The following is a 12,168-nucleotide window of genomic DNA, read 5'->3' on the forward strand; positions in this document are numbered from 1 at the left end:
ATGACTTATTGGGACCAGGTTTATAGTCTCTTCTTTCTTTACTTTGGGACGAGGTCCCCAGTTAAAGGGGGTTATTCTGAGGAATGGTGCAAAGCCTAAATTGGATTCTGCTTTTGCAAAAAAAAACCTCAGGGGTCCTTCTAGGCCAAAATTTAGTGTGGAAACAAAACATGCTTTTAAATAATGAATTTTCTTTACTAATCCTTTATTTTGATTTAGATTAATTACTGGGCTTTAAGGCTTTGACACAAAGCCATCAACTTAAACCACAAAAGTTGCACTTGAACTCCAAAACTACAGCCAATTAACACATACATGATGCAGATGAGTGATAACTCCACACAGGCAGGTGGCAGTAGTCTGGAAACGGAAGAGCTGTCTCCATTTGGATGGTAAGTCATACATTTGAACAATACTAACCAGTCTTTATGCTAACTATAGGTGTTTCTGCCTTTCAAGTATGAGGCTAAGATAGATGATAGATAGATTGACAGACAGACAGACAGACAGATAATATAAAAGGTTGCAAACTTTTCCAAACTTTGTTATTTTCAAAAAAGGAAAACACCTTCCTGTTAGGATGTCATCCGTTAGCCCTAACAAAAGAGGGTGAGTGGTACTGCTGATGTGGAACCAAGCCAGACTGACTTTATTTACATTCAAGTAAGGGGAGTTGAGCAGAGAGCTGACATGACCTGACACGGTTCATGGTTCCACCAGTGACGGCTGACTGGGCCTCTATACCTCAACCCTGGGACCCTGAGGTCAAAATTCTTTGCACTCTCTCCGGGGTGAAGGCGGCTGGTAAAACATGTGACTTCTGCTTTAAATCCTGAATTCTGGGATTTACTCAAGATAAAGGGAGTGCGAAATGGCAACTTATAAGTTGAGGTGATAGATGAAGAACTCATGTGGGAGTGAAAGCACAGTATGCATGGAATCAGATTTCCACATTTCCAGACATCTGATCGAGCTGCACTATATCATTTATATCTGAAGATTTATTTGAAAACAGGTGCTCCCTCTCTGAGTCAGATGTTACAGACTGATCAAGCCTGGCAGTTTGATCGGTCTGTAACATCTGACTCACAGGAACTATAATTTCTGCTTGCCGAATGACAGCTCTAAAGGTCAGGGATGTGGCTGTGTCAACTGAGGGTCGTGAGAATAGCAGAAATGTGTAAGTGCCAAAAAATATATGAAGTTTGCTGTTGTTCTGTCTCAGTGAGAGGAGTCACTTTAGCCTATAAATGGGCTGCAGGTATTTCCCAGGGAGAGTTTTTACTTTCCATTCATTATAACATTCTTCTGTCTGTCCACAGTGGTGTATGCATGTCTGGAGAATGTGTGACCCCCATCAACACTGAGCAGAACAGAGCAGACCGTTTAAAAAGAGCTGCGAGACACAAATTCTGGACCAGGACATACACACTCACTGTGGAACCCGGTGAGCTGTAGCTCACCCTCACTGTCTGTAGTTTGGGATGGTGTGGAGGTAGGGGTGAATTGTAGGTCAGCCATGGAAATGCTTGCTTTATTGTCTGTCTCACAGAATGAAGGATAGAGGGAAGACTGCAGGGACGATAGGAGGTAAGGGCGGATGAGAGAGGAGGAAGGCTGGCAGCTGGGCAAAAGGGGGAAAAGGGAACCAGAAACTAGGACAGAGTGAGGAATTTCACATGTAAGCAAGGTTAAGCTGGGTTGTTTCTACATACTGATATTCAAATTAGGATTTATTGTCATTTCATATACTGTATATAAAGTGACATTTTAAAATAATAATAATAATATATTAGTATTACTATACATTAAAAATTTCATGTAATTTATCTTAATAGCTGACCCTGGAAATCTTTAGTTAGTAAACTAGCTAACAAACTTGTAGGTAACCTGTTTCGCTACAGCTCAGTTTCCCTATTTGTGAAGGAACAAGCCTGCAGTAAATGTAGATCCTAAAAGGGTCCTTCACTAGACTTAAAATACCATAAAAAGATCTTATTGATTTTGAAGATACGGTATCATAGTGATGTCAGAAAAAGCTGTGTGAATCAAACATTTGGTAAATTTAAGATTAATTTGACTGGTAGCTGGTCTTTATTGTTTCACATACGTTGCTATAATATTGTGAATTCTCTCTGCCATGACAGTCATATAGTAAAATAACTGGCCTTGTATAAGAGGTTGACACCACTCCACACACACGTCAGTCACCCTCAACTGTGATTTTCATCTTTTCCATATGGCAGAGTGAAAGACAGATTCCCGACAGCGGAATAGCTGTAAGGCACATGGCCGTCTTTAAAGCAGAGCCAAAACTCTTGACACGGTATTTGTATCAAACCGCAGATCAAAAGCAACTCTTCCAGTATGTATGTGCTCTACACTATAAGTAAAGGTCTCATGGAATTTATGCTGAGTGCACTTGACAGTTCTGAAATGCCCCACAGAATGGCACTGATATGGACGCACAATGGAGCGAATGGGAGCAGATTTGTAGAAATTTCTGGGTTATCAAATAAGATGATTTCTACCAGATTTTAGGTGTCAAAGTTCTCTGTGGAAAGTGATTGATGAGCGCTCAGTAATTGTCCATTGTGAGGAGATGTCAGAAGGAGACAGCGTGTCACCTCGCAGTGAGAGTAAAGGAGCCGGCAAATGGAAGTGATTACGTCTAATATTCTCCATCTGGGAGTGATTGCCTCAGAAGACGAGTTTCAAAGAGGAGCACGGCGGGGAGAAAAGAAAGAGGCAACAGTAATTTGCACAGGATTTACAAATCTTCTGAATCAAATTTGGGAATCTTTGTGCACATCTTGTTCTATTCCCTCAAGACAATCACTCATGAAATGCACACACACACACATAAACAGCTCCAGGCAAATAACACTATTCTATTTCTGTTGCTCAAACAGTCCCACAGAATGAAGCTGTAATATTCACTGCAGCAAGCTGGATTTTCAGGCTCACACATCAATACTCAATATATCTCGCTGTCTGTCTGTGAGCAATCACAAACCACCCAAGAAATAGTTGCCAGTGTGTCAGAGTTGAGCTGGAGCCAGGTCAGAAGTGATCAAAGACTGCTGAAGAGAGAGAGAGAGAGGTTTATCTGGTCCCAATTACATTCAATCATGGGAAATTGGCAAAGTGCAAAGCGAGAGAGATCTTCATGATGAGAGCAGGAGACCAGATGAGCCGAGGTGGTCTGCTGATGTTTCTGACTTCACGGAAAAAATGGGAATATTAAGTAGTAAAAGAAAAAACCCAATGTTTTTCTTTTTCTTTTACTTTTTTCTTTTCTATTATCTGCTATTATTTTAGCAGATATACAAACAAATAAAATGTTCCAGCCATCTTGTTGTTAAAAACAAAACTATTAGTCCTGTTGTGGTTTATGTGAATGTGTGCTTAGTAAATCTTCCAATTTAAACTGGGACCAAAGTTGGAGTTCCACAGACTGCAGTTTGCTGAATGGCCACTTGAGTTCAGTTCCCATAGAAAACCCCATTTTTAAAAAGCTTAGCTGTGCACCAGAAATAGGACCCGCCGCTTGGTCACCGTTGGATTATTCAGGAGTTAGGCAGACTCAGGCAGGGGTCCCGATGGCAACAGCTGGAGCTCCACATTGACATTCAAAACCTGTGAGTGGCGTAACAAATAGTTAAATCCTAACCAAACAGTGACTGAAAATCTAATTCCATCTCCTGGATTGGGATGAATCACAGTGGCACATGATGTGCATATTTGATGGAGAAGTATAAATCAAGCTAAAAGGGGAAATTAAAATCCTGATAACTCCTTCAATCCCTCCACCAAAGGGGCCATAATAAGTGAGATCAGGACTTTAAAGCTATTAGGGATCCAAGATTTAAATTGTTGATAATATGTGAGACAATGTAATGGTAAGTTAAGGAAACTTTAAAAGATGATCCAGCTCAAACAAAAGCTTTTCTTTGTATACAAAGGAGGTGAACAGACTTCATTTCCCCACCTAATGAATGCTGATAAAGAGAGAGGAGATAACCAAGCAGGCATAACAAAAGGGATTTCTCTTTTACTGAGGCTTTCTCTCTGATTCGTCAAGTGGCTCAGTCTCTTCTGTGATTGGTTGGAAGATCTCAACAAAGAATGCCAACAAAAAAGTGACCCTCCACTGAGCACCTCCCCTCCCTTCAGTCCCTCCACCAACACCCCCCTCACCTCATCCACCCCCCTTCCTTCCACCTCTCCCCTCTCTCTCTCTCTCTCTCTCTCTCTCATTCTCTCCCAGTTGCCTCACGGCTTGCTATGACCCATCTTGCACCTCCCGAAGCCCACAACAGACGCTTGGTGTGTGAAGAAGGTCAGGAGTTCAGGCTTGGCTGAGGCTCCATTCCTCCCTCTGCACAGAGGAGGCCTGCCCTGCGGGTTTATAATTATCTGCCGTTGGCATTCAGCACAGGTTCAAGCACAGTGCAAGTGCTGGCACCAGCGTGGGGGGATGCGCTTGGCTACACACTTGGTGATTAGTTGTCCCTAATTGTCAGTTCCTTGTTCCTTTTTACCTTTCTCTCTCCCCGTCTCTCTTCCTCTCAACAGTTACAACATCTTTACATAAAACTCAGTGCTCCGTGTTTTGTCCCCAAAATGCACTGGGCTGTGCTGGCATTCTGCTTCAGTGTTCTTCGGATTAGTCTTGCAACATTTTATAATTTCCCTCAAAAACAAACAAACAAACAGCTAAGGTGTTCTCTGTGGTGTCAGGACATGGAGTTCCTGCTCACACATTCATACATACATTAACTGTGATTTGAGTGTTTGGCAATGGCGTGCGGAGAATAAGCAGCGCTGGCCTGTCAATGCACTGCTGACTGACAGACACAGGTAAATTCAAAGAGCCCAAATGCCTTCGTTCCCGCTTCAGTGTGGATGAATAATGGATGTTGTTTTTTTGTGACATTGCTTTTCATGATGAATGCATAAGTGACTAATTCAAGGTTATCCACAGAGCTGATGACACATTGGAGACTAACGTTCTGTAAGCCTCGCTGATGGCACACCGTTAAATCCTTTCAAGACAAAAGCGCAGGTATCTGAGCGTGCACAGGCTCCACAGATGGTCTGTGTAGGCCACAGTCACTAGCATGAGAAACCCAGGTGTTGTATCCTTTTGTTTATGTCTTTTTATTCTTTCTGCACTCACCTTGAACTTGTAGTATTTCACTAAGCAGGAAGTTGAGTTTTGCTAACTTTAACGTCCTCCTGCACTTTGAATTTGTTTTCAACACAAATCCTTCTCTTTTCAGTGCTGTATACATACTTCATCTTTTAATTCAATACAGATTTTCTCTCCAGTTTTTGTGGAGTCAGTTCCACTCAAAGGTGAATGTATGCTTTCCATCAGGCATTTATATTGGCACTGACAGACAGTGTGATAAATGACACTGGATAAATCCATTCTTCAATGCCTTCAGAGATGTCTCCGCGCCATTAGTCACTCACACTAGAGATCTCTGCAAGAGTCCATCATTGCTGCTCTGAGAAACACATCTGCAGACCTTGAGACAGACCCTGAAATGGGCTGACAACTGAACCAATACTGTTGGGGGCTGTTGTGGGGGGGTGGGGGGAGGAACAGCAGTCAGACAGATGTGCGGCCTGGATGGCTGCCAGGCAGCGCCCCGTCATCCTACAGCAGACCCTTCATCTCAATGTGACTGAGGGAGAAAGAGAGAGGAAGAAGGAGGGAGAGATGTGGAAAACAGCAGGGAGCAGGAGGAGGAAAGGGGGGGGGGCATGGATGGATTTTGTATAAAGGCTATTCCTCCATCTGAGAACATCCTCCACAAAGTTCTTGGCATCATTACGCCGTGACTGCACACCTACAGTTCAGTCTGCAGTGCCAGCTGATGTTAAGAAGAAAAAACAAATTGAAGTTGAAATAATTTATTGTGCAAACACCTCGCCGAATGCAGCACCTTGAATGCCCTATTATTCTTTGACATTTTAGTGGAAAGTAGAACTGGTCCTTTGAGCCTTCTATAAAAATCTATATTTAACACATGCACAGATGGTTGGAATAAAAATCCACATTTGCCCCTCTTCCCTTCTGTTTTTTTTAGTGCAAGGAAGAAGTTGAGATTTTTGCCAATTTCCAAGAGCTGTGTGAGATGAGACATGGACTTCTGACAGGTGTTTGTTTGACTATCAAACAGAGCCACGGAGGCCTGCAGATGGCAGGCAGATTGCATTCCAGACAGGGGCTTCAGTCTGGGCCTGAGCAGAGGGGGAGAGCCCATCTCTGCTCTTCAATGGTTCTCCTGGGGGATGGATTCACAAACCTCTCGTCTGCATGACTGTCTTGATCATGGCCTTCACCGCTTCATGAGGCGTCTGTAGTCTGCCTACTCTGAAGCAACACAAGCTCTGTTTTTCATGACAGAGATGAGCTCAATGTGGTGTTTGCTTTATGTGTGCTGTGATTTTTGAACAAGTTTGAACAGGAGAATCTTATTTGAATGAGATAAAAGACACACAATATTAATGATAATGTGCTTGATAGTGTTGCGCTTCTGGCTTACCTCAGCCGGTTTGTGATGTGACTGGAGACAGTGTTTAATGACAGCCACATACAGGTTAGGATTCAATGTACACAGTTTACAGTATTTAAGAGCCAGCAAAGGGCAATGGTAAAATTCATTACTGTTTACACACTGACTTCCGGATTCAACTTTGACCTTCTGTATCCACCATACTCATATAGCCAATTAGACTGAACTTTACACTTATTCATTGAGAAACAGCAGGCACAATATGCAAAAAAAGCCTTTGACATCTCTACACAAATATGAGAAGAGTAGTGAGTAGGCTGCTCAGGATCTGTGGCAACCCTGTCATGAACTGGAAAATTATCAATGGAGACTTTTTATATAATATATTATAATATTTATATAATTTAGCAATTAAATATTCAGTCAAAGATTAAATGGAACCATCCATCCTGGTGCTGTTGAAACAAACACCAACTAGTGGACAGATTCAAACAGACACTGGACTTATTTTTTTAACATTTCACCTCTCACTGAAAAGCTTTCTTAAATTCAGTTCATAGTTTTCATTTGAAGCCAGCTGTAGGTGGTCCCCCCCAAAACTCACATGACTGTAGTGTAAGAGTGTGTTATGCACTATGACATTGCCACAAAGAATTTGGAGATCCAAAACAGGAAATTGCTGGCAAAGACGGCCTCTAGCGCTTTTGAAAACAGCAGTGACAGCGCTAGAAAATGCAGGACGGCCTTGGTATGGGCTCCATTCCTGTGTCCAGCTGTGTGCTTCAAGGACAGCAACACATATCACTCAAACAAACAGTGATGGCCATCCAAGACAGAACATTATTTATTTTACTTGTTAAAAATATACATGAGCAATACTAATCAATAGTTTCAGGGTCAGATATTCGGGTGTATGTTAAAGATCTTGTTTTTAGTCAATTAGTGAATTTCCCATCTGGTTCGTTGGCTGGCTGGTGGCCTTGTTAGCTGGCTAACTGACAGACTTGCTGGAGAAATTAAATGAGAGTGGGAGGAAGGTATGAATAGCTGGCAAGGTGAACTTTGGTGAGTCAACACACGCCGGTCACTGCCAGAAAAGGTCCATGTGGTGTGGTGCTAATGGAGAGGCAAGGAAACCTGTTGGTGTGCTCTGCTTATTGCCAATACATTTATTTCACAAATCCTGAGTGGGCTCTTATTAGGTTGTCATGTGCCTGCACAGTTTCAAGTCTTGTCAGTGGGAAGTGTCAGGCAGGGAGCACAATAGTGTGAAAAAATACTAAAGAAGGACAAGAGGCCTGGACTGGGAGCCGTTCCTGTAGACTGGCCCCACAGAACACAGCCAATGTCAACAAAAGCCAGGCCACAGCTCACAGCGCCTGCCCACTCATACATCACCTGTTTGGGTCTCATTACATAACCTCTGCAGAGAACAACTGGTCACTGTGGTTCTGTTACTTCTTCAGGTTTTTATTCTACAGTTGGAGCAGGGCAGCTGTAGCTGTGTTCACTTCTGTGCAAGTACAGGTCAAGGACAGATTCCCCAAAAGGAAAAGGAGGGTTCCAACTGTTAATATTATTTTTGAAGAATGGAGAGATTTTTAAAGGAATTCATGACCATCTGCACTTTGAAGAAAAAAGTCCACACAACATGTACCAGATGTGCTTTTAGGCTCCACGGCCAATTCTCCATCAGCAGCCGGCGCTCTCCTTCCCCCAAGGGTAGTAGGCCGGCAGCATGCATAATGCCTGAGCTGTTTCATGCAACAGGTAGCCTGGGTTTCCACATTCACCCCCACAGGTTTGTAGGGAATAAAGTAATTCTGCAGATTTCTCACTGTGAACAAACCCACAGAGGAGAAGAGAGTCTGTTCACCCCACTGTTCCATTGTGACCACCTCCTTGCTGCTCTTTACAGTAACAATGACCTGCAGATGAATACACCGCCTCCCGGCCCAGCCCCCACCATCTCCTGACCCCAACCAGCGGTGAGGGGTGAAGACACAAGGTTATTTTCTTAACCCTGATTGCAAGACAAATAGAACTCCCAGGGAAAGGATCCGGGGGCCAAATTTGTCATTTAATTCTAAAAAGATTGCCAAGGAGGGTACGCTGTCTGGAATGTTTGACTCCCATCTCTCCAAAAGTTGGGGAGGAGGGGGGTCAGACGCTAGTCAAGCAGAACCAACGATTTTTACTGGGAGGCTTCTCTCTTTAAGTCAGACAACTTCAATCAAAGTTCCTGAGAATTGTTCCTCCCATAAACATGGAACGTTTTCATTGTACTTTCACTCTGACAGAAACCACATGACACGGGTAATTGTTAAATGCCAATAAAATAGCCCACATGCTAATACTGGCCTGACATTATGACAACAGAATGTGACCACATGCTGTAAACTGACTGAAACAAGGGACTCCTGCCTCTCATCTGTAACACTGAGACTCTATCCAGTGATAGAAATCAAACCTCAAGTGTTCTGGTTTATGCTGTGTCCTGGTAGCGGTTGAACTTCACCCAGTCTGAAGCTGCTTAAGTCTTAAGTAAAAAAGAATTCAAGGTGAGGAAAGCCCCTCAAACAAACACAAACTCCGAACAAAGGAGGGATGGAAGAATCTGTGCTGAAAGAATGTGGCTCCTCTTTCAACTGCTGGTATGCTCGCGGCACCTCCTGTCAGGAGAAGAAAAATCCCAGGAAGAAACAAACTGAAGAAATGCAAAACAATGCCAACCTCCTGCTGCCTGCTGATTGATTGATTAGGACTTGTCACAGTGTTCTTTTCAAACTGCTGAACACACTGAAAGTGTGAACTTAAACCTCTGGGTTCATTCATATGATGACCTTTTACACTTTCATTTATGAAATTATTTTTAATTGTGGAAGTTTATCATTAAAAACGTGGCCTTCACAAAGAAATATGTGATTCACTGGAAAAACTTCATAAAACTTCATATAATCCCTCATATCCACTTTTAATGTCCATGATAATGATGTCAGCCTTGGTGTTTACTGTTCACTTGCCTACAAAAGAATCAGAGTTGTATTAAGTTACAAACATTTTCTACTACTGCTGCATTTCTACTTCAGTTCACCCCATGAAAGCATGTATTTATATACAGAAATTAGTGCGTATACACAGTATTTTCTACTGTCACAATAAATGTCACAAAGTAGTCACTGAAAAACACAGTTACCTAAACAGTGCAAGGCAGCGTGATGGTTAGGTGGTGACTTCAGTCTATTAAAAGGCTGAATGAATAATGTTTGACTAACACTAAAACAAAGATGGATCAAATTTGGAGTCACAGAAGTTATCGACAAAGGAGCAAAAGGGGAAGAAATCAGTGTCTATAGTCACAACACAACAATGTATTTATACAGTATCTTTCTTACAAGCTATCATAGTTGAGGAATATTTGACCAGAGCAGAGTAACAAAAATAGACAGTCTTAAGTTGATGTTGTTGTTGTTGTTGTTGAACTTCTAACACAGTAGCTGCTGGAGAAGTTTTTATTGTTGCCAAATCAACCACAACTTAAATGTCAAGGTAATGGTAATAGTAATTTCTGGCTATACGATTAGGGCGAAAGACAGGGTTACATAGTTCTTGATCGACATAAGAATACAGAAAGCAACATCCTGTTGTCAGTGATAGAAATGTCTGTCTTAAATAGTGTGCTTGTTAAAGACAGACAGGCAGCTTGCATTAAAAATAACTGCAGCAGGTTAGCATTACTGCTGTTTGCCATGCTCCATGTTTAGATCCCTGGAAGTTGTGCGCTAAAATAATAACTATTCCACAAATGATTACAAAATAAAACTTCTCTCAGCTTTGTTTGAACACAAGCAAATCTGAACACTATTTTCAAATTCCTTCATGAAGAAAAGAAAATCCCATCTGTGTCCCACACAAAGCCACTTGTTGGCTTGTTTGTACTCCTCTTGTTTTGTTTTCCCCTCCTCAAACTGCAAGTCTTTAGTCAGAGCTTTGCTTTGACAGGTGAAGATCAACTGGAGTCATCGCTATTGGCAACCATGTGGGACTGGGAGGGAGAGGTGGCCACGGGGTCAGCAGCAGCAGAGTTATCCTATACCTATGCAACAACACACCCGGCTGGGGCAGAGTTCACCACATGCCTTTATCCAAACTGCAAATTTCAGATTTTACTCCAAAGGCAACAACAAGAGAAATGTTCATATTCATCAGTAACCACGTGGATTCCCCTCTGCTGTCAACCCAGAAATGATAAATGGCGTCAATACATGAACCTGTGTTTACCAACCGTCCTGCATCCTGCATCCTGTTTTCTGATGAATGGTCAGAGAGAAGCCGTTCTTATTATTGACTTCCGCTGCAGACACTTAAAACGGTAAAACAGCGGTTGGAGCGATTAAGCAGCAATCACATTTGTAATTATGATAATGTCAATTGAGCTTGTCAAGGATGAATAATTTCAGGGGAGACAGTAAAATATACCTAACAAGGCTTTTCTCAGTGGTAAACACAGAGCTTTTAAAACTGTAATTAGCCCTTTAATGTCTAACACATGGCTTACAAGCCATCCATGGGCCCTACTTCCCTGCTCTCAACCACTTTCCCCTTCTCTCTGTAGGACACACTTTTCACATAGCGGGAAATCTAACCACACGAATAGGAAGCTCTCTCCGTGGGGTGAGACATAGGCAGTATTTTGGCAATTGTGGGACAAATTGTTATTTTCCTGTGCTTTAAATAGACACACAGAAAATGCAAAGTAACTTTTTACTGGGTTGTACCTTTAACTGCATGCAATAAATGTAATGGGACATATTTTTCAGACTGTTTTGGACTTTTTTTTTGTCTATCAGCAAGTCAAAACACATGTTGAAATTCTTCACTGTACTTCCTCTGGTAGGAAACTGACAAATGCACCACCACCAATGCACCCAAGTGCAGTCTCTCCCACAACTGCCCCTTATGGATCCTCTCTGTACACCCACCCAAAGTGTTCAAGAATTCCCCCTTTGAGAGACAGACGCAGATAATTGGTCACAGATTTTTGTTGGCAGGTCACAAAGGGACCTCCTATTCACCCCTGCACAGCTGTCTATTTTCCATTCTCCCATCTCTGTTCCCTGCTAGTTCCGTCCCCTCCAACAATTTCCCCCACCATGACCACCACCATCAGGCAAAAGCTGAATCGCTGCTCATCTCCAGAACACAGGCCCTTTCACCGCCACAAAAAAGCCATCGGCACACATGCCTCCCATGACCCTGACCTGGAGAGTGCCTCTCTGGTCTGCTCACGCCTCAAGGGTTCAGTAACATCTCAGGGACCTTTAAATCTGTTCTCTTTGATAGAGAAAAAAAACTCCCATTAATTAGGGATCGACATGTTTAATTGATGCACATGATGCATGAATGATTTTTTTAATGCCTGGAGGAGAATGGTATATCAAAAGTTTTTTTTTTTTTTAAAATATGATTTCCAAACCTAAGATGGCTGATCCATGTAGCAACAGCATGCAAAAATATTCACTTTAACAATTTTATACTTTTTCCTGATGTGTTGTAAAACTACAAATATGTGAATAAAATCACATCTCATGTGTACAGCCATGCTTTGGGAAGCCACAGAAAATATAAATGTGTTCAT

This window comes from Parambassis ranga, chromosome 4, assembly GCF_900634625.1.
Source record: "Parambassis ranga chromosome 4, fParRan2.1, whole genome shotgun sequence".
NCBI classification, from domain to species: Eukaryota; Metazoa; Chordata; class Actinopteri; family Ambassidae; genus Parambassis; species Parambassis ranga.